The sequence below is a fragment of the Rutidosis leptorrhynchoides genome, chromosome 2 (genome assembly GCF_046630445.1).
Source record: "Rutidosis leptorrhynchoides isolate AG116_Rl617_1_P2 chromosome 2, CSIRO_AGI_Rlap_v1, whole genome shotgun sequence".
Lineage (NCBI taxonomy): Eukaryota > Viridiplantae > Streptophyta > Magnoliopsida > Asterales > Asteraceae > Rutidosis > Rutidosis leptorrhynchoides.
Window position 1 is genome coordinate 259,669,691 of NC_092334.1, and position 25,260 is coordinate 259,694,950.

A 25,260-nucleotide genomic window follows, 5' to 3' on the forward strand; every position below is an offset into this window, starting at 1 on the left:
TATATTATGAAATGGTATGCATGCCGTCAACTTTCAATGTATTAAAAGTTTGTCTTTTTAAAAACGAATGCAATGTTTGTAAAATGTATCATATAGAGGTCAAGTACCTCGCAATGAAATTAACTATTGTGAATCGTTTATAATCGATATGGACTTCGTCTAGATGGATTAGGATGGGTCGCTTCAATGAAGGAGACTCTGAACAAAATCACAAGGACTAAACTCGTACATAAAGAATCCTGATGATTCTGTTTCTGATGAAATCTTTAGCGGATACCTTACTCCTTAATCGCTCTAAATCATTGTGAATGAATTTCTTCATCACAATTTGATTCTATAATTCTAAGATATTATCGTAGCTTTCATTATAAATATCCTCAATATTTCAGAAGATATCTTCATAAATATTCTCGTCAGATATCCATTATCTCTACGCGCTATCTATGATATATCATAAAAGGGAACTAATTTAGTTTCTAAATTTTAAAAAAAATTCAAACTTTAATTATGAATGTTTTTGAAGTAGTGTTGGGAACTGAAGCATGAGTTAGTATAATATAATGACACTTGATCAACGTGATTATATTACAGTAAGTCATGCTGAGTTTCTAAATGGAACGTGATGATTCACAGATTATAACGTCATCATGTGCCATGTTACATGACTCTTACATTCTATCTAGTCTCCAAACATATCAAGAACATATTTTCTTGATAGTCCTATCTTTTCCCTTAGATTCTGGTAATTTGACAAATCAAAATCGTGCCATTATGATTTCCTTCTTAGAACATTAACTATGTTCATTCCGAATTTCATATCTACAAATTCTGGACCATTATTCGCTTGACTTAGAGTCGAGAAGAGAATAAAATGGCAAATAGCTCTGAAATATAAGGGAGAATATAAAGCCTGATAACAACACATAAATTACAAACCGTGTATATCGATGTTTATCGCAACATAAAGACACGGGAGAATTAAAAACACTATAACCCCAAGGGCGAAGTAGAAGAAAACAGATTCCTCCGGTGGAAGTTGGAAAAAGAGAATGATTGTTGCGATAGTAAGGATAAGGACTAGGATTAGAACGGGATTAAGCATTTTCACAATCTTTTGGATGTAGGAACTAAGAAAGAAAGTATAGGAATGGTGAAAATAATGGAACAGAAAAAGTTTAATTTTATAATGGAAATATCAGACAGAGTAATCAAGGCAGATCACCGTATTTATTTATAGAGATCTTAATTTCCTTATTCGTCGAAGAATCAAATCTTTTAGATTTCGAAGATTTTCTTTAAATTCCTTGAATTCCGAAAATCAACCGTGACTACGTCATCGGTTAAGACGAACTTGCATTTACTCATTTCATTCTTTTGTGATAGCTTCACTCGTGCTCTTCGAGTAATCAAATTGTTTTATCCATATTACTCTATGGTAATAAAACCCTACTTATCAACTCATATTCGTCATGAAAACATACTTATTGTCAACCATGACCATCCCACTCAAATTTCGGGACAAAATTTCTTTAACGGGTAGGTACTGTGATGACTTGGAAATTTTTGACCAAATTTAAACTTAATCTTTATATGATTTCGACACGATAAGCAAAGTCTGTAATGTTGAGTCTGAAAATTTTGTAACTTTATTCATGTAATCAATTACCCTCTGACTGTGCTCGATGATTCACGAACACTTATGTGTATATAGATATGTATATATAATATATAACTATATTAATTGAAAACATTAACAAAATATTAAATGTATAATACTTTACATGAACGTACTCGTTTCAATATATTTATCGACGGAATTAAAAGATAATATCAAATGATTGAATTATTTGATACATTGCGATATGATTAAGGGTCTCTGTTGTGAGGTCCTTTGTGATTTAAGAAATCAGTCCTTTTTAACGGTATTCGGAATAATTGGTAAAATAATCTACCATTGAGAACAAAGTGTCAAATAATGAAAGTTAAACAAAAGTTAGTGGAGAATTGAATTTCATAATATTCGATTGATCTATTTTCAAACGTGCGGGAACGTTTTTCAATTCAATAGAATTTGTTTATTATTATGTTTTGTTTAAACAACCTAGTTTGAATATATATAATATGATATTAATTATTATAATTAAAAATGTAAAATAAGATACAAAATAATTAAGTGTAATTTAAAATAAATCTATATATAAATATATATGAGTAGTATGTATAATTAATATTATATGTATATTGTAATATATATATATATATATATATATATATATATATATAATATATAAATATTCAAATTGTTATTATAAAGAAAGTATTACATAATTAATGAAATGTAAGGTTAATATATTATATGTAATTACAAAATTAAAGTATAAATGTTATATTTGTATTATGAACATTACTTTCATTATTATTATTAATGTTAATATTAATATTAATATATGTATCATTAATATCATTAATTCTAACATATATAAGTAATTTGTAAATAATATATATATAAAAGTTTATAATATTTCATTCCATATAAATAGGTATATAGTAATATTATTGTGATATAGGAAAAAATTATTATTATTAAGTATTAGCATTATTATTATTGATTTATTTTTATTTTTATCATTATCATAATTAATAAAATTACTATTTCTATTAAAGTTATTGTAAGTATTGTTATTATTATTAAAGATACAACTTATTATTATTATTATCATTAGTGTTATTATTATTAATATTATTATTAACATTATTGTTAATAATTGTTATTATTAATAATTATAATTATTAACATTAAATTAAATATACACTATAAATCAGATATATCTATATCCCTTTCAGCTTTAATTTTTTTTCTTCCCCCTTCTGTATACCCGTGACTGCCTCGATCCATCCCTACAAATAAAATTGATCACTCCTTGATTTGAGCTACAATCATTCAAAAACTAACATCAATATCGATCTTAAGTATCTTCAACTGTTATTATCTGTTAGATTAAACAGCAATGTCAAGAACAGGTCAGTTTTTCCATTCGTGACATGTAGAAGTCAAAAACTCAAAATTTAAATCGATTATGTAAATCTAAAAATGCAGATGGGTTATAAATCACCTATGTAAACTATCTGCAAGTTTTTCGATCCTTAATTTCTTCAATCGAACTCGAATTTGGAAGTCAAAGTTTTAAAGAAAAAAAGGTCAAACGATTCATTTGAAACACAATTCATGTAAAGTTTTAAGGATTTGTAAAGTTTTTATGAATCATTTGAAACACAATTCATGTTATAAACTTTGTCTAAAACGATCACAAAACTGAAATCAAATTTTTTTTCCTTGAACTCGTCGAGCAGCAGCAGAGCTGCTTTGATTTTTTTTTTCTTTTCGCATTTATTAATCATCAATACAATTGTTAATTTAATTCTTTGTAATTTCTATACTTAAAACGAAAATAACTGTTATAGATTGTATATGGGTCGACTGAGTTGAAACAATGAAGAAGAAGGAAGAAATCGAATATCGGGTTAAATAAGTTTATGAAGGAAAACATAACAGAAAAATGGGACGGCTTGGATGGTTTGAGTGGTTATAGGGTGAACGAGAGGTCGGGGGTTCGAGCCCGGGCTGGGGCATTATTTTTAAGCCATTTTCTTTTTGAGGTAGAATTTCTATTTATTATTATTATTATTATTACTTTTATTAATATTATTATTATTATTATTACATCATTATTATTATTAAAGATAAGTATTATTATTACTATTTTTTTCCTTAATATTATTATTATCATGACTATCATTTTTGCTAATTACTAGTATCATTATTATTATAAGAACTATATTATTATTATTAATATTATTACTATTAATATTATTATTATAAAAATAAAATTTTTTATTGAGATACTTATATAAAACATATATAAAAGTATACATATAGATATAAAAATATAAACAACTGAACTAATATATATATATATATATATATATATATATATATATATATATATATATATATATATATATATATATATATATATATATATAAAAATATAACTTGTTCGATTATGATATTATATGTGTTAATATATATATATATATATATATATATATGAATGATATAGGTTCGTGAATCCAAGGTCAACCCTGCATTGTTCAGTTCCGTCGTATGCATATTTTGACTACAAAATATCGTATTGTGAGTTTCATTTGCTCCCTTTTTAAATGCTTTTGCAATATATATTTTTGGGACTGAGAATACATGCGCTGCTTTTATAACTGTTTTACAAAATAGACACAAGTACTTAAAACTACATTGTATGGTTGGATTACTATACCGAATATCGCCCCTTCAAGTCTGGTAGCCTAAGAGTTAGGGAAATGGCCCCTAATTGACGCGAATCCTAAAGATAGATCTATGGGCCTAACAAACCCCATTCTAGAATTTAGAATGCTTTAGTACTTCGATTTAAATGGTGATTGCGATTGCCAATATTTATGGCATACTTGCGAGTATGCGGGGGATATTCTATATGCATTATGTTAATGTCGGTTACCAGGTGTTCATCATATGAATGGATTTTATACACTTGCGAGTGTAATGATTTTTATGAAAAATGAGGATCTTGTGGTCTATTAGATTATTGGAAATGATTGTTTATGATAAACTAATGAACTCACCAACCTTTTGGTTGACACTTTAAAGCATGTTTATTCTCAGGTATGAAAGAAATCTTCCGCTGTGCATTTGCTCATTTTAGAGATATTACTTGGAGTCATTCATGACATATTTCAAAAGACGTTGCATTCGAGTCGTCGAGTTCATCAAGATTATTACTAAGTCAAATATAGTCGGATATATTATGAAATGGTATGCATGCTGTCAACTGTCGATGTAATGAAAGTTTGTCTTTTAAAAATGAATGCAATGTTTGTAAAATGTATCATATAGAGGTCAAGTACCTCGCGATGTAACCAAATGTAATGTATTCGTCCAGATGGATTAGGACGGGTCATGAAAGTTTCAAGGTTTACAAAAGTAGTTCAACGACTAGTTACATTACAACGTTTAAAGTACAAATGAAACCTATGCGACACAATTTAAAGTAAGTCAAAAGACGCTCCATGTATGCATGTATACTCGACATCCAAGCAAGTATCAAAAAGTAGAGTGCGGAAGCATGTATCACTTAGCATTCAAGGACCTGAGAAAAACATAGAAAATCTGTCAACAAAAATGTTGGTGAAATCATAGGTTTAGTAAGTATATTGTATTGAACCACAAGATTTAGCATAAAGTGATTATCCAAATCTTTTACATTCCAAAAGTTGTTGTTTGTATCACGAGCACCCAATTATCAAGACTTAACTGAATAGTACCTCTGCATTACAGTGTTAGAACCTACACTATATCCCGAAAATACATTTCATTCATCCGAATGAGGGTTCGTCAAAACCGTATGGCCACACAACATAAGTTCTCGCTTACACCTTACAAGTGTAACTAATGATAATTGGACTTGAGGATTTCTGTTCTAACTTGTACGTAGAATGTTTGTTTTCGTACTTGTGTTCACTTTGTAAAACGAAACGTTTATGTTTTCTCATCCCAAGTATAAGTATAAAAGAGTAAAAGTGGGACTATGATCTCACCTTGAGTGCACGAGAATAAATATACTCCACAAATTTAACGTGTGTAAGAATAAATGCTAGTCTTGACCTAAACAATAGGTTGTATCAACATCGGTAAAGAATAAAGTTGGTCAAAGTGTTCAATCAGTCCTATGGCTCGTTACGACTCGGTTAATATAGCATGTGAGTCAAATTGTCAAGTTTCATGCAAGATATAAGTATAAACGCAAGTTAGAACGATTGCATAAGCGTTTGGTTAAGTTTGACTAAAAGTCAAACTTGGTCAAAGTCAAAGTCAACGGGGTCGGGTCGGGTTTCCGACCATTACACATAAAAACGTAGTCATATATAAGCATGTTAGCAAAATTTCATGTTAAACGGAGTTGCGAGTAAGCGGGAAAGAATTTGCAAAAATCAAAAAGTGGGCTAGGTCAGGGGAATCTCGCGACCGCGAGTCCAAACCTTGTGATCGCGAAGTGGCCTTTTTCAGTAGCTGTTTTGCTGATTTGTGGTATGAACGAACCAAAATTCAAATAACCATAAATCGAGAACCGTAAACATTCATGTGATGACCCGGAAATTCCGAGCAAATTTAAACTTAATCTTTACATGTTTCCGAGACGATAAGTAAAGTCCGTTATATTGCGTCTCAAAAATTTTGAATTGTTTTCATGAATTCATTGACCTTCGACTGCTCTCGACGATTCACGAACCACTATATATATATATATATATATATATATATATATATATATATATATATATATGTATATATATAAATATATGAATTTGAAATATAAATTGAAATATTATATGATGTAATTGTTAGAACTAATAATGTAAAATAAAATAATATATAATAACTATTATTTAAAAGGTATCTATATATGTAAATGAAGTATATTGAATATATATATTTTCGAATTTATTTTGTAATCGACAGTAACGCTCAATTGTAATTCGATAGATATTAATCGAGTTAAAAATGAATATATGTGATTTTAAAATAAACGGTGATCCGAAAATGAGTTCTATAAATTTTAGGCTTATTAAAAATGTATTTAGGAACTATTTGTTAAGTTTTAACACTTTTTATATTTTACCCAGAAATGAGAGGGACAGTTGATGTACTTTTTATTTAACAAATTAAGGATTTAATTTTATACCATTAGGACCACAATAAATAAATATAGTTAATCTAAAAATTTGGGATTTTTTCCCAAGACTTTTATCCGACGCTGATTATCAATGGAGCACGAATTTCAGTCCGTGAATGAAATAGTAGACGACGGCTAACTTAATAACACATTTTAATTTTATATTATATTATTATTATTATTCGATTCTTATTTCCTTTTTGAATTCTGATCGACAAGAGAATATATTTTATATACATACTCACATACATAATCCATATATGAGCCAAACACCCATCATTTTCCTATACTGTGCTAAATTGATAAGTTTGTTTGAGGACTCTGTGCTTACTTCACATTCTGTTTCATATCACTATCTATCAATAACTATCAAATACATATATCACAAGAGTTAAATTATGGATACTGTTTTTACTTTTGCCTTTTGACTTCCTAATCATCTAAGAAACAATATACATATTCATAGAATTATATATACACAGATATGCAAGTGCAATGCATATTACTAACCATCACCAAACAACAAGCACATAACACATTCTCCTTCTTAAGAACACTGGCCACTTTTATATCACCAACACAGTTTTCCGTCACCATATAACCACCAAGGACCACCTTTCATTGAAACCACACACCACCATATCGTCACCATCTTTGTGACAACCCGGGAATTTTAGACCAAATTTAAACTTAATCTTTATATAGTTTCGACACGATAAGCAAAGTCTATTAAACCGAGTCTCAAAATTTTTGAACTGTTTCATGAAATCATTTGACCTTCGACCAGTTCCGACGATTCACGAACAAATAATTGTAACTTGATATGTGTGTATATATATATATATATATATATATATATATATATATATATATATATATATATATATATATATATATATATATATATATATAATTAGAAATATAATTTTAAATATTGTATGTTGTTGTTACCAAAATTTATCTATGTAAAATAAAACAAAATATAATAATTATTATTTAAAACATATCTATATATATAAATAAAGGTATATTAAAAATAAATATTTAATGATTGTAATACTCGTTGGCCGTTTCGATTATTAATTAGAGAAGTTTAATTCGAACTTGTATTATTTTAAAATAAAAGGTGATCCGAAAATGAGTTCTATAAATTTTAGGCTTATTAAAAATGTATTTAGGAACTATTTGTTTTATATTTCACCCATAAATGAGAGGGACAGTTGATGTAGTTTTTATTTAATAAATTTATGATCGAATTTTATATCATAATGACCAAAATAAATAAATATAGTTAATTTAAAAATATGGGATTTTTCTGAACACTTTTATCCGCCACTGATTAGCAACGGAATACGATACACTATCCGTGAAAACTGTCGGCAGAATAGGAGATAGATATTTTCTTTTAGGCACGTTCATTTGATTAAACATATTATTATATTACTCCTATAATTCAATGAATCTTTATTTTATATTATAATATTAATTAAATTATTTTTGTTTACTGCATCAATTGTAAGTATATATATATTGGTTAGATGCATAGATAAAACAACGATAGAAACTATCATCTTTCTCATTTTCTTGATCACCATCTCTACACCACTCACCACCTTGGAACCATTATACGCCACCCTCTCTTGTTCGATCACAACTAATCACCACCATTTCGTTGTTACTGTTTTCGTTACCATGACAAACCAAAACCCAAAACAATCTCATATCGATCACCATCATCAACCCAATATGTTTCCTATTAAAATACTACAACCCAAAATAAAAACCAACCGAGCATTTATATTTCGGTTCAATGATCAAAGTTTTAGTTCCTTGCTTCGCTCGAAACCTACCATCACCAAACCCACAAATCGATAACCACCCATGATCATCACTAACTAGATCACCATTTGCACCTTTTGTTTTTCGCTGCTATTGCTACACTAGGGTTTCTATTTCTTCTTCCTTTTTCAAACGAGACCACCCATCAACCACCTTTCTTTTATTCTTTACATCGACAAAACCACCAAGAACCACCTCACCTTACACATACTACAACTGCAACTCCCTCTATTTCCCTATTTTATTTTTCTGTCGACCGAAACCCACAGAAGGAGGATGAGAACTGTGGTCTTTTTTAGTGTTCGATAAGTCATCTGCAACCAAAGAGATTATATAAATAATGATGATGATTACACGTTTGCATTCTTTATCTTATTGGCCGACATCCTATCATAACCAACAACCTCACTTGTTATTTAATACTATATTAATGAATGAAGGCTGCAAGGTGTTCGCCTATATTGTTTCAAGTTAATAGGGTTTTTAGTAAAGAGTTGAAACCGTCCACAAACCCAGAAAAAAACGAACGGGCTTAACTTTAGTGACCCGAAATTTTCCATGTTTATTTATATTAATTGAATTTGATAATTACATGATTAAGTGTATCCAACATGTTAAGCAATCAAACTTATTAAGACGTGATTAATTTAAATAGGTTTCATATAGACAATTGACCACCCAAGTTGACAGGTGATTCACAAACGTTAAAACTTGTAAAAACTATATGATGACATATATATATGGTAACATATATAGTTAACATGATATTATGATAAGTAAGTATCTCATTAGGTATTTTAACTATGTGTATATACATAAAAATGAGACTATTGAATTAAGAAAACTCAAAAACGATATATATATATAACAATTATCGTTATAACAACGTCTTACTAAATACATATGAATCATAATAAGATATTGATACACTATGTTTAATCATGAAATGATAAGTAAACATGTCATTAAGTGTATTAACAATGAACTACATATGTAAAAACAAGACTACTAACTTAATGATTTCGAAACGAGACATATATGTAACGATTTTCGTTGTAACAACATTTAACTGTATATATATCATACTAAGATATATTAATATATCATAATATCATGATAATGTAATAATTTAACATCTCATTAGATATTATAAATAATGGGTTAACAACATTTAACAAGATCGTTAACCTAAAGGTTTCAAAACAACATTTACATGTAACGACTAACGATGACTTAACGACTCAGTTAAAATGTATATACATGTAGTGTTTTAATATGTATTCATACACTTTTGAAAGACTTCAATACACTTATCAAAATACTTCTACTTAACAAAAATGCTTACAATTACATCCTCGTTCAGTTTCATCAACAATTCTACTCGTATGCACCCGTATTCGTACTCGTACAATACACAGCTTTTAGATGTATGTACTATTGATATATACACTCCAATGATCAGCTCTTAGCAACCCATGTGAGTCACCTAACACATATGGGAACCATCATTTGGCAACTAGCATGAAATATCTCATAAAATTACAAAAATATTAGTAATCATTCATGAATTATTTACATGTAAACAAAATTACACATCCTTTATATCTAATCCATATACCAACGACTAAAAACACCTACAAACACTTTCATTCTTCAATTTTATTCATCTAATTGATCTCTCTCAAGTTCTATCTTCAAGTTCTAAGTGTTCTTCATAAATTCTATAAGTTCTAGTTTCATAAAATCAAGAATATTTCCAAGTTTGCTAGCTTACTTCCAATCTTGTAAAGTGATCATCCAATCTCAAGAAATCTTTCTTATTTACAGTAAGGTATCTTTCTAATACAAGGTAATACTCATATTCAAACTTTGATTCAATTTCTATAACTATAACAATCTTATGTCGAGTGAAAATCTTACTTGAACTTGTTTTCGTGTCACGATTCTGCTTCAAGAACTTTCAAGCCATCCAAGGATCCTTTGAAGCTAGATCTATTTTTATCATTTCCAGTAGATTTATCCACAAAACCTGAGGTAGTAATGATGTTCATAACATCATTCGATTCATATATATAAAACTACCTTATTCGAAAGTTTAAACTTGAAATCACTAGAACATAGTTTAGTTAATTCTAAACTTGTTCGCAAACAAAAGTTAATCCTTCTAACTTGACTTTTAAAATAAACTAAACACATGTTCTATATATATATGATATGCTAACTTAATAATTTAAAACCTGGAAACACGAAAAACACCGTAAAACCGGACATATGCCGTCGTAGTAACACCGCGGGCTGTTTTGGGTTTGATAATTAAAAACTATGATAAACTTTGATTTAAAAGTTGTTCTTCTGAGAAAATGATTTTTCTTATGAACATGAAACTATATCCAAAAATCATGGTTAAACTCAAAGTGGAAGTATGTTTTTCAAAATGGTCATCAAGACATCGTTCTTTCGACTGAAATGACTACCTCTTACAAAAATGACTTGTAACTTATATTTTAGACTATAAACCTATACTTTTTCTGTTTATATTCATAAAATATAGTTCAATATGAAACCATAGCAATTTGATTCACTCAAAACGGATTTAAAACGAAGAAGTTATCGGTAAAACAAGATTGGATATTTTTTGATTGTTGTAGCTACGGGAAATATTGTAACGAATCTATATTAATCATATTCTAGCTAACTTATATTGTATTATACATGTATTCTAATATATTATGTAATCTTGCGATACCATAGACACGTATGCAAATGTTTTGACATATAATATCGACCCATCTATATATATTATTTGGAACAACCATAGACACTCTATATGCAGTAATGTTGGAGTTAGCTATACAGGGTTGAGGTTGATTCCAAAAATATATATACTTTGAGTTGTGATCTAGCCTGAGACGTGTATACACTGGGTCGTGGATTGGGTCAAGATAATATATATCAATTTATTTTATGTACATCTAACTATGGACAACTAGTTGTAGGTTACTAACGAGGACAGCTGACTTAATAAACTTAAAACATTAAAACGTATTAAAAATGTTGTAAATATATTTTGAACATACTTTGATATATATGTACATATTTGTTATAGGTTCATAAATCGACCAGTGGCCAAGTCTTACTTCCCGACGAAGTAAATATCTGTGAAAATGAGTTATAGTCCCACTTTTAAAATCTAATATTTTGGGATGAGAATACATGGAGTTTTATAAATGTTTTACGAAATAGACACAAGTAATTGAAACTACATTATATGGGTGAACGATCGAAGACGAATATGCCCCTTTTGCTTGGTAGCCTAAGAATTAGTAAACCGATCTACTAATTGACGCGAATCCTAAAGATAGATCTATTGGGCCTAACGAACCCCATCCAAAGTACCGAATGCTTTAGTACTTCGAATTCGTTTTTATCATGTCCGAAGGATTTCCCGGAATGATAGGGGATATTTTTATATGCATCTTGTTAATGTGTGTTACCAGGTGTTCACCATATGAATGATTTTTATCTCTATATATGGGATGTTTATTGAAATATGAAATCTTGTGGTCTATTATTATGATTTGATAATATATAGGTTAAACCTATAACTCACCAATATTTTTGTTGACGTTTTAAGCATGTTTATTCTCAAGTTATTATTAAGAGCTTCCGCTGTTGCATACTAAAATAAGGACAAGATTTGGAGTCCATGCTTGTATGATATTATGTAAAAACTGCATTCAAGAAACTTATTTTTGATGTAATATATTCTTATTGTAAACCATTATGTAATGGTCGTATTTAAACGGTATATTTTAGATTATCATTATTTGATAATCTACGTAATGCTTTTTAAACCTTTATAGATAAAATAAAGGTTATGGTTGTTTTAAAAATGAATGCAGTCTTTGAAAAACTTCTCATATAGAGGTCAAAACCTCGCAACGAAATCAATTAATATGGAACGATTATAATCAATATGAACGGGACATTTCAGTTGATATCCGAGCATTGGTCTTAGAGAACCAGAAAATTGCATTAGTGTGTCTTATCGAGTTTGTTAGGATACATTAGTGAGTCTGGACTTCGACCGTGTTTTCTTTAAAAACGATTGCTTAACACTTTTGTTGGAAACTATATATTATTAACATGTAAATATTATGTGATATATTAACCTCTTAATGTGTTTGATATTGTGTGATAGATGTCTACCACTAGTGCAAATACCATCGATTCATCTAATAATAATGAAGAGTAGAATATATTTTGGGAAGATTCACAAATTCCCAAAGAGGAACCGGAAGAAGAGGAACCGAAAGAGGAGGAACCGGAAGAAGAGGAACCGGAAGAGGAGGAACTGGAAGAGGAAGAACCGGAAGAAGAAGAGGTTCCGGAGGAAGAAATATTGATACCTATAGTAAATCGATTAAATAAAAGAAAATCCTCAACCAACGGACTAAAGTTAATAATGGTCAATGGTGTTTCTGCCGAGGAAGCAAAATATTGGGAAGATTATCATTTTTCCGATGAATCAGATCCCGATGAGGACTCCGATGATGTTATAGAAATTACCTCGACCCAATTTAATAAAGCAAAAGAAAATAATAAGGGAAAGGTATAAAAATAGAGAAACCTGATTCCAACTCCGATGAACTTTATATGTATCAGTAACGTTCGTACTTCCTAAATTGTAACAATAACCCGGGAACCTCTAAACCACCAGGTTTTTCTAAACCATTGTGGAAAACGACGGCTCGTATTAGAGGAACACCATATATCCCTAGAAAATTAGGAAAACGAACCAAGTCCAAAGAAGAAGAAACCAGTGATTCAGATTAGAGGGTTGTAATCATGTTGTGTATTATATGTATTGTAGTGTGCTTGTACTTTTATGTTCTGTGTAAAAATTTCTTGTATTGTTTGTTAATTATCTTTTACGAATCTAATCCTTGTCTATTTTACAGTATAAAAACAAAATGGACGTTAAGGGTAGACAACCGAATATTTTAGAAGATCTACCAGAGGATATGATTGAGGAAATCTAGTCTAGAGTCGGTCAGAATTCATCAGCACAATTAATTATGGCAAAATTAACTTGTCAAACATTTGAAAGACTTTCCAGAAATGCCTTAGTTTTTAAAAGGCTTTCCTTTGATAGGTGGGGTATATCACATTGGGGATACCGTAAGTTACGCCGTGTTTTCTTTAAAGCGTTAAATGCGGGGAACCCAAATGCAATTTTACGCTACGTGTTAAGAACCTATTTTGACTCAACATATCTCAGCATAGGATTTCGTGAATTAGAAAGAGCTTCTAACATGCAACATAAAGAAGCATGTTATGCTTACGGGTTAGTGATGTTCGCTTCTTACCAAAGTGAGAATAAGAACATCGGATTGCAACTTTTAAATAAAACCTTCCCACAAGTGACGTATTCAGTAGTTGGGGTGAGAAACAAGGTTTTTAGATTATTACGGGGCTGTTGGACATTACGAAACCCTCGTCCTTTTGACGACATTACAACATGCTGCCTAGCCAATGGTCATAATGGTTATTTTCCACAAGACCAAGGATGGGAAGTCATCTTAGTAAAACCAGAATGCATGACTTGTTTCTGGACTTATGAATTATGTGTCTTTATTTCCTTTGATGTACAACTTGCGTATTAACTAGATTTATCTTCAAAACTGTCCTGTATCAAAGTGTACTATATTTCATATTATATGTAATATAGCGATGTTGTAAGTTTGAAGAATATTTATATGTGCTATATTATTATAATCAGTTTTTCATATGGAATTGTAGTAGTTGAATTGTATATTAGCTACTAAGTATGAACTTAACGGGTAGGTAGTACCCGAATTTAAACTTATAAAACGCTAATATGAAGAAAAAGCTTTTATAAATGAGTTCATATTATGCTACGAAATACTATTGACTACTCTTAATATTCTGTATGATTAACTCGATTCAGTTGGCTATTTTAAAGGAAATGGCACTGACTACTCGACACACCATGAATATGAGCGAAGAGGAATTTCGTACCTTTCTTGCTGCAAACATAGCCGCAGTACAGGATGCGCTACATACCAACAATAACTCTGAATCTAGCAATGCAGCTAACGGCTCAAGAAATCGTGTAGGATGCTCCTACAAAGAATTCACTGCCTGCAAACCTTTGAAATTTGATGGAACCGAAGGACCAATTGGATTGAAATGGTGGACCGATAAAGTCGAATCGGTGTTTGCCATAAGTAAGTGTACTAAAGAGGACAAAGTTAAGTACGCTACGCATACCTTCACAGGTTCTGCGTTAACGTGGTGGAACACCTATCTTGAACAGGAAGGACAAAATGCTGCTTACGCACTACCGTGGTCGGCATTCAAGCAATTGATGAACGAGCAGTACCGTCCTAGAAACGAAGTCAATAAACTCAAGGCAGAACTTAGAGAGTTACGAACACAAGGGTTCGACGTTACCACATATGAACGACGATTCACAGAGTTGTGTCTATTGTGTCCGGGAGCATTCGAAGATGAAGAAGAGAAGATCAATGCATTTGTAAAAGGGTTACCAGTAAGGATTCAAGAAGATGTGAGTTCACACGAGCTCGCTTCTATACAGAAGGCAAGTCGAATGGCTCATAAACTCATAAATCAGATTGAGGGAAGAATTAAAGAGCAGGCGGCCGAAGAAGCCAACACGAAACAACTCAAGAGGAAGTGGGAGGAAAATGGTTACAAGAGTCACCAGTACAACAACAACAATTACAACCACAATCGCAACAACTATCCCAACAACCGCAACAACAATCGCAACAATAACTGCAATCCTAACAATAACTACAACAAACATCCCAACAACAACAACAACTACAACAACCGTTTCAACAACAATAACAACCCCAACAACAACCTCAATAACAACAACGACAACAAAAACCAAAAACAGCCATGTCATAGGTGTGAAGAAAATCATCAGGGGTTTTGCACGACATTTTGCAATAGGTGTAAAAGAAATGGTCATAGCGCGACAAAGTGTGAGGTCTACGGACCAAAGTTTAATAGAACTAAAGGAACAAATAATGTCGGAACAAGTAATACTGAAACGAATAGTGTCGGAGCAAGTAATACCAACGCTGTTTGTTATAAATGTGGAAAACCGGGCCACATTATTAGAAATTGCCCAAATTGGGGGAATACTAATGGGCAGGGCCGTGGAAGAGTTTTCAATATTAATGCGGCAGAAGCACAGGAAGACCCGGAGCTTGTTACAAGTACGTTTCTTATTGACGATAAATCTGCTTATGTTTTTTTTATTCGGGTGCGGATAGAAGCTATATGAGTAGAGAATTTTGTGCTAAATTAAGTTGCCCATTCATGCCTTTGGATAGCAAATTTTTACTCGAATTAGCAAACGGTAAATTAATTTCAGCATATAATATATGTCGGGAGAGAGAAATTAAACTGGGGGATGAAACGCTTAAAATTGATTTAATACCAGTCGAGTTAGGGAGTTTTGACGTAATAATTGGCATGGACTGGTTAAAAAAGGTGAGAACAGAGGTCGTTTGTTACAAAAATGCGATTCGCATTATGCGTGAAAAAGGAAAACCTTTAATGGTGTACGGAGAAAAGAACAACGTGAAGTTAAATCTTATTAGTAGTTTGAAGGTGCAAAAACTAATAAGAAAAGGTTGTTACATCATTATAGCACACATCGAGGAAGTTAAACCTGAAGAAAAGAACATCAGTGATGTTCCCGTCGCAAATGAATTTTCCGATGTATTTTTGAAAGAATTACCGGGATTACCCCCACATCGATCCGTTGAATTTCAAATAGACCTTGTACCAGGAGCTGCACCAATAGCTCATGCTCCATACAGACTCGCACCCAGTGAAATGAAAGAATTACAAAGTCAGTTACAGGAACTTTTAGAGCATGGTTTCATTCGACCAAGTACATCACCATGGGGAGCTCCTGTTCTATTTGTCAAGAAGAAAGATGGTACATTCAGGTTGTGTATCAACTACCGAGAGTTGAACAAACTTACCATCAAGAACCATTACCCATTACCGAGAATCGACGACTTATTTGATCAACTACAAGGGTCGTCGGTTTATTCGAAGATCGATTTACGTTCTGGATATCACCAAATGCGGGTGAAAGAGGATGACATTCCGAAGACTGCTTTTAGGATGCGTTACAGTCATTACGAGTTTATGGTTATGCCGTTTGGATTGACTAATGCACCAGCTGTGTTCATGGACCTCATGAACCGAGTGTGTGGGCCATATCTTGACAAGTTTGTAATTGTTTTCATCGATGACATACTTATTTACTCGAAGAATGATCAAGAGCATGAAGAACATTTGAGAAAAGTGCTAGAGTTGCTGAGAAAAGAAAAACTGTACGCTAAGTTTTCAAAGTATGCATTTTGGTTGTAAGAAGTTCAATTCCTTGGTCATATAGTGAACAAAGAAGGTATTCAGGTGGATCCAGCAAAGATTGAAACCGTTGAAAAGTGGGAAACCTCGAAAACTCCGAAACACATACGCCAATTTTTAGGGCTAGCTGGTTATTACAGGAGATTCATCCAAGATTTTTCCAAAATAGCAAAACCTTTGACTGCATTAATGCATAAAGGGAGAAAATTTGAATGGAAGGATGAACAAGAAAAAGTGTTTCAATTGTTGAAGAAAAAGTTAACTACGGCACCTATATTGTCATTACCTGAAGGAAATGATGATTTTGTGATATATTGTGATGCCTCAAAGCAAGGTCTCGGTTGTGTATTAATGCAAAGAACGAAAGTAATTGCTTATGCGTCTAGACAATTGAAGATTCACGAGCAGAATTATACGATGCATGATTTGGAATTAGGTGCGGTTGTTTTTGCATTAAAGACTTGGAGGCACTACTTATATGGGGTCAAAAGTATTATATATACCGACCACAAAAGTCTTCAACACATATTTAATCAGAAACAACTGAACATGAGGCAGCGCAGGTGGATTGAATTGTTGAATGATTACGACTTTGAGATTCGTTACCACCCAGGGAAGGAAAATGTGGTAGCCGACGCCTTGAGCAGAAAGGACAGAGAACCCATTCGTGTAAAATCTATGAATATAATGATTCACACTAACCTTACTATTCAAATAAAGGAGGCGCAACAAGGAGTTTTAAAAGAGGGAAACTTAAAGGATGAAATACCCAAAGGATCAGATAAGCATTTTAATATTTGGGAAGACGGAACCCGGTATAGGGCTGAAAGAATTTGGTTACCAAAATTTGGAGATATGAGAGAAATGGTACTTAGAGAAGCTCATAAAACCAGATACTCAATACATCCTGGAATGGGGAAGATGTACAAAGATCTCAAGAAACATTTTTGGTGGCCGGGTATGAAAGTCGATGTTGCTAAATACGTAGGATAATGTTTGACATGTTTTAAGGTCAAAGCGGAGCATCAAAAACCATCAGGTCTACTTCAACAACCCAAAATCCCAGAATGGAAATGGGAAAACATTACTATGCATTTCATCACTAAATTGCCAAGGACTGCAAGTGGTTTTGATACTATTTGGGTAATAGTTGATCGTCTCACCAAATCAGCACACTTCCTGCCAATAAGAGAAGATGACAAGATGGAGAAGTTAACATGACTGTATTTGAAGGAAGTCGTCTCCAGACATGGAATACCAATCTCTATTATCTCTTATAGGGATGGCAAATTTATTTCAAGATTCTGGCAGACATTACAGCAAGCATTAGGAACTCGTTTAGACATGAGTACTACTCATCATCCACAAACTGATAGGCAGAATGAAAGGATGATACAAACACTTGAAGACATGCTACGAGCATGTGTTATTGATTTCAGAAACAGTTGGGATCGACACCTTCCGTTAGCAGAATTTTCCTACAACAATAGCTACCATTCAAGCATTGAGATGGCGTCGTTTGAAGCACTCTATGGTAGAAAGTGCAGGTCTCCGATTTGTTGGAGTGAAGTGGGGGATAGAAAGATTACGGGTCCAGAAATAATACAAGAAACTACCGAGAAGATCATCCAAATTCAACAACGGTTGAAAACCGCCCAAAGTAGACCAAAGAGCTACGCTGACATTAAAAGAAAAGATATAGAATTTGAAATTGGAGAGATGGTCATGCTTAAAGTTGCACCTTGGAATGGCGTTGTTCGATTTGGTAAACGAGGGAAATTAAACCCAAGGTATATTAGACCATTCAAGGTTATTGATCGCGTCAGACCAGTAGCTTACCGACTTGAGTTACCTCAATAACTCGCGGCTGTACATAACACTTTCCATGTCTCGAATTTGAAGAAATTTTTTGCTAAACAAGATCTTACTATTCCGTTAGATGAAATCCAAATTAACGAAAAACTTTAATTTATCGAAGAACCCGTCGAAATAATTGATCGTGAGGTTAAAAGACTTAAGCAAAACAAGATACCAATTGTTAAGGTTCGATGGAATGCTCATAGAGGACCTGAGTTCACCTGGGAATGAGAAGATCAGATGAAGAAGAAATACTCGTACTTATTTCCAGAAGTTACGTCAACACCTCCAACTGCTTAAAATTTCGGGACGAAATTTATTTAACGGGTAGGTACTATAGTGACCCGAACTTTTCCATGTTTATTTATATTAATTGAATTTGATAATTAAATGATTAAGTGTTTCTAACATGTTAAGAAATCAAACTTGTTAAGACGTGATTAATTGAAATAGGTTTCATATAGACAATTGACCACCCAAGTTGACCGGTGATTCACGAACGTTAAAACTTGTAAAAACTATATGATGACATATATATGGTTGCATATATAGTTAACATGATATTATGATAAGTAAGTATCTCATTAGGTATTTTAACTATGTGTATATACATAAAAATGAGACTATTGAATTAAGAAAACTCAAAAACGATATATATAACAATTATCGTTATAACAACGTCTTACTTAATACATATGAATCATAATAAGATATTGATACACTATGTTTAATCATTAAATGATAAGTAAACATGTCATTAAGTGTATTAACAATGAACTACATATGTAAAAACATGACTACTAACTTAATGATTTCGAAACGAGACATATATGTAGCGATTATCGTTGTAACAACATTTAACTGTATATATATCATACTAAGATATATTAATATATCATAATATCATGATAATGTAATAATTTAACATCTCTTTAGATATTATAAACAATGGGTTAACAACATTTAACAAGATCGTTAACCTAAAGGTTTCAAAACAACATTTACATGTAACGACTAACGATGACTTAACAACTCAGTTAAAATGTATATACATGTAGTGTTTTAATATGTATTCATACACTTTTGAAAGACTTCAAGACTCTTATCAAAATACTTCTACTTAACAAAAATGCTTACAATTACATCCTCGTTCAGTTTCATCAACAATTCTACTCGTATGCACCCGTATTCGTACTCGTACAATACACAGCTTTTAGATGTATGTACTATTGGTATATATACTCCAATGATCAGCTCTTAGTAGCCTATGTGAGTCACCTAACACATGTAGGAACCATCATTTGGAAACTAGCATGAAATATCTCATAAAATTACAAAAATATTAGTAATCATTCATGACTAATTTACATGTAAACAAAATTACACATCCTTTATATCTAATCCATATACCAACGACCAAAAATACCTAAAAATACTTTAATTCTTCAATTTTCTTCATATAATTGATCTCTCTCAAGTTCTGTCTTCAAGTTCTAAGTGTTCTTCATAAATTCTATAAGTTCTAGTTTCATAAAATCAAGAATACTTCCAAGTTTGCTAGCTTACTTCCAATCTTGTAAAGTGATCATCCAACCTCAAGAAATCTTTCTTATTTACAGTCAGATATCTTTCTAATACAAGTTAATACTCATATTAAAACTTTGATTCAATTTCTATAACTATAAAAATCTTATTTCGAGTGGAAATCTTACTTGAACTTGTTTTCGTGTCATGATTCTGCTTCAAGAACTATCAAGCCATCCAAGGATCCGTTGAAGCTAGATCTATTTTTTATCATTTCCAGTAGGTTTATCCACAAAATCTAAGGTAGTAATGATGTTCATAACATCATTCGATTCATATATATATAACTACCTTATTCGAAGGTTTAAACTTGAAATCACTAGAACATAGTTTAGTTAATTCTAAACTTGTTCGCAAACAAAAGTTAATCCTTCTAACTTGACTTTTAAAATCAACTAAACACATGTTCTATATCTATATGATATGCTAACTTAATAATTTAATACCTAGAAACACGAAAAACACCGTAAAACTGGACATATTGATAATTAAAAACTATGATATGATTTAAAAGTTGTTCTTCTGAGAAAATGATTTTTCTTATGATCATGAAATTATATCCAAAAATCATGGTTAAACTCAAAGTGGAAGTATATTTTTCAAAATGGTCATCAAGACGTCGTTCTTTCGACTGAAATGACTACCTCTTACAAAAATGACTTGTAACTTATATTTCAGACTATAAACCTATACTTTTTCTGTTTAGATTCATAAAATATAGTTCAATATGAAACCATAGCAATTTCATTCACTCAAAACGGATTTAAAACGAAAAAGTTATGGGTAAAACAAGATTGGATATTTTTTTTATTATTGTAGCTACGGGAAATATTGTAACAAATCTATATTAATCATATCCTAGCTAACTTATATTGTATTATACATGTATTCTAATATATTATGTAATCTTGGGATACCATAGACACGTATGCAAATGTTTTGACATATCATATCGACCCATCTATATATATTATTTGGAACAACCATAGACACTCTATATGCAGTAATGTTGGAGTTAGCTATACAGGGTTGAGGTTGATTCTAAAAATATATATACTTTGAGTTATGATCTAGCCTGAGACGTGTATACACTGGGTCGTGGATTGGGTCAAGATAATATATATCAATTTATTTTCTGTACATCTAATTATGGACAACTAGTTGTAGGTAACTAACGAGGACAGCTGACTTAATAAACTTAAAACATTAAAACGTATTAAAAATGTTGTAAATATATTTTGAACATACTTTGATATATATGTACATATTTGTTAGACAAGTCATACTTCCCGACGAAGTAAATATCTGTGAAAGTGAGTTATAGTCCCACTTTTAAAATCTAATATTTTGGGGTGAGAATACATGCAGTTTTATAAATGTTTTACGAAATAGACACAAGTAATTGAAACTACATTATATGGGTGAATGATCGAAGCCAAATATGCCCCTTTTGCTTGGTAGCCTAAGAATTAGTAAACCGATCTATTAATTGACGCGAATCCTAAAGATGGATCTATTGGGCCTAACGAACCCCATCCAAAGTACCGGATGCTTTAGTACTTCGATTTCATTTTTATCATGTCCGAAGGATTTCCCAGAATGATAGGGGATATTCTTATCTGCATCTTGTTAATGTCGGTTACCAGGTGTTCACCATATGAATGATTTTTATCTCTATGTATGGGATGTATATTGAAATATGAAATCTTGTGGTCTATTATTATGATTTGATAATATATAGGTTAAACCTATAACTCACCAACATTTTTGTTGACATTTTAAGCATGTTTATTCTCAGGTGATTATTAAGAGCTTCCGCTGTTGCATACTAAAATAAGGACAAGATTTGGAGTCCATGCTTGTATGATATTATGTAAAAACTGAATTCAAGAAACTTATTTTTGATGTAATATATTCTTATTGTAAACCATTATGTAATGGTCGTGTGTAAACGGTATATTTTAGATTATCATTATTTGATAATCTACGTAATGCTTTTTAAACCTTTATAGATAAAATAAAGGTTATGATTGTTTTAAAAATGAATGCAGTCTTTGAAAACGTCTCATATAGAGGTCAAAACCTCGCAACGAAATCAATTAATATGGAATGTTTATAATCAATATGAACGGGACATTTCATTATTATTAATCTTTTGGGTTGTTGCTTGGCCATTTACTTATCACTAATACCCTCCATTGTGGGCTGCTTTATTGGCTAAGTTGGGCTGTATTCAAATTATAATTCTTGGGCCTTGAAACCACGTATCACAAATTACCTGGTTCGATCGTACCTATCCTCATAACATTTTATGGAGGTAACATGAATTATAGATGATTGTTATGTTGATAATCGAAGATGATGTGATAGATTAAGATGATGATGATATAGATATGATGAAGGATCGATAGGATGATAAATCATGATTATAATTATGATCAAATAACGAGAATGATTATGATTATGATAACGATATTATTAAGGATAAAGATGATCATGAAGGAGAAGTATTAACCTGAGAAGAACAGATTTGTTGTTGAATGGTATTCTGTGAAAATTCTAATCGACTAAGGTGTAGAAGAAGTAGAAACAGAAAGAGTACGGGATTAATAAATAATGAGTATGATATTAAACAGATAAACAAGGACGGATGAGTGGTTATGGGTGGTTATGAGTTAGCGGGAGGTCTTGGGTTTGAGTCTTGTGAGTGGCATTCTTTTGTTTTTAAAGCTACAAAGGTAGTTATTAATATTTTTATTTTTATTATTATTATTATTATTATTATTATTATTATTATTATTATTATTATTATTATTATTATTATTATTATTATTATTATTATTATTAGGAATATAGGTATTATTATTATCATTATTATCCATATTGATATACTTATAATAAATATTAAGTATTTATTTAAAATATATAAAATAAATACAATTAATTAATTAATGAAATATATATATATATATATATATATATATATATATATATATATATATATATATATATATATATATATATATATATATATATATATATATTATTAATATAAGAAGTATATTAATGATATAACTTGTTATTTGTTATTATTTGTTTTAATATATGTGAATGATATAGGTTCGTGAATCCGAGGCCAACCCTGCATTGTTCAGTTCTGTCGTATGAATATTTTTACTACAAAATATCGTATTGTTAGTTCATTTGATTCCTTTTTACTCTTTACATTTTTGGGACTGAGAATACATGCGTTGTTATTATAACTGCTTTATTAAATGCTTTTGAAATATATTTTGAACTGAGAATACGTGAAATAATTTTTTTATAAATGTTTGACGAGATAGACATATGCAAAACATTCCTCGAATGAATTATTATGCAGACAGAAGTTCTGTGGATTATTAATGAATTAGTTGGACGTGATAATTGCCACTAATTGTTGTGAATATTTTTTCCCTGATTATTATTGCTTGGTAACCTAAGAATTAGAATCAGATATGGCCCTAATTCACATGAATCTTAAAGGTAGCTACCGGGTTTAACATCCCCACCCAGAATGTTCACTAGATGGAAGAGCTAGTGGGCATGGTGTTTAGTACTTCGAAGTTTATATATTATACAGACGAGATGTTCTGTTTTGGGGATATTATTGATGCCCATTATATGTTAAGGTCGGTTACCATGTTGAGCAAAGAAATCGAAATGAATGTTATGTATCGAGAGAATGATTTTTATACACAGGTTATGTGTATTAGTTTTGTGCACGAGATATGTGCACGGTTATTTAAAAATCGCGATGCAACCTACGGGGGAGAAAAGGATACGAACATACTCTGCTAAGCATTATGAAAAATGGTTTCGTACACGAGATAGGTATACTGTATTTGAATCTTGTGGTCTATCAAAATGATGAATTTTATTGTTTACGATAAACTTATGAACTCACCAACCTTTTGGTTGACACTTTAAAGCATTTTTATTCTCAGGTATGAAAGAAATCGTTCGCTGTACATTTGCTCATTTTAGAGATATTACTTGGAGTCATTCATGACATATTTCAAAAGACGTTGCATTCGAGTCGCTGAGTTCATCAAGATTATTATTAAGTCGATTATAGTTGGATGTATTATAAAATGGTATGCATGCCATCAACTTTCATTGAAATGAAAGTTTGTCTTTTAAAAATGAATGCAATGTTTGTAAACTGTATCATATAGAGGTCAAATACCTCGCGATGTAATCATATGTTATTGTAATCGTACTTATGGATTAGGATGGGTCATTTCATGTGGTATCAGAGCTGGTATAACCGCGTCCATGTGTGGCGGGTTAGTCGTAAAGGAGGTTCTTACAGTGTGACATGTGGCGAAGCATTGGCTCTTACTCCTTGTGATCCCTTACGAGGGTTGGCAGTAGCCGAGAGACAGGCCCTAAAATCAGTGTCTGAGGTACACTCAGTGGTCGCCGGATAGTTAAGGCACTGGGTGGGACGGTGGTTGTCCCCACCTGTAATTACATGTGGTATCAGAGTAGTGGTCTTAGTGAACCAGGTCTTGCATTAGTGTGTCTAACTAATAGTTGTTTAGATGCATTAGTGGGTCTGGACTTCGACCGTGTCTGCATGTCAAAAGTTTTGCTTATCATTTCTAGTCGGAAATCATCTACTTAGCATCCTTAGGAACTTACTTGCTTATCATTCTTAGTCTAGACATATCTTACTGAATTGATTGCATGAATAGTGTATAGACAA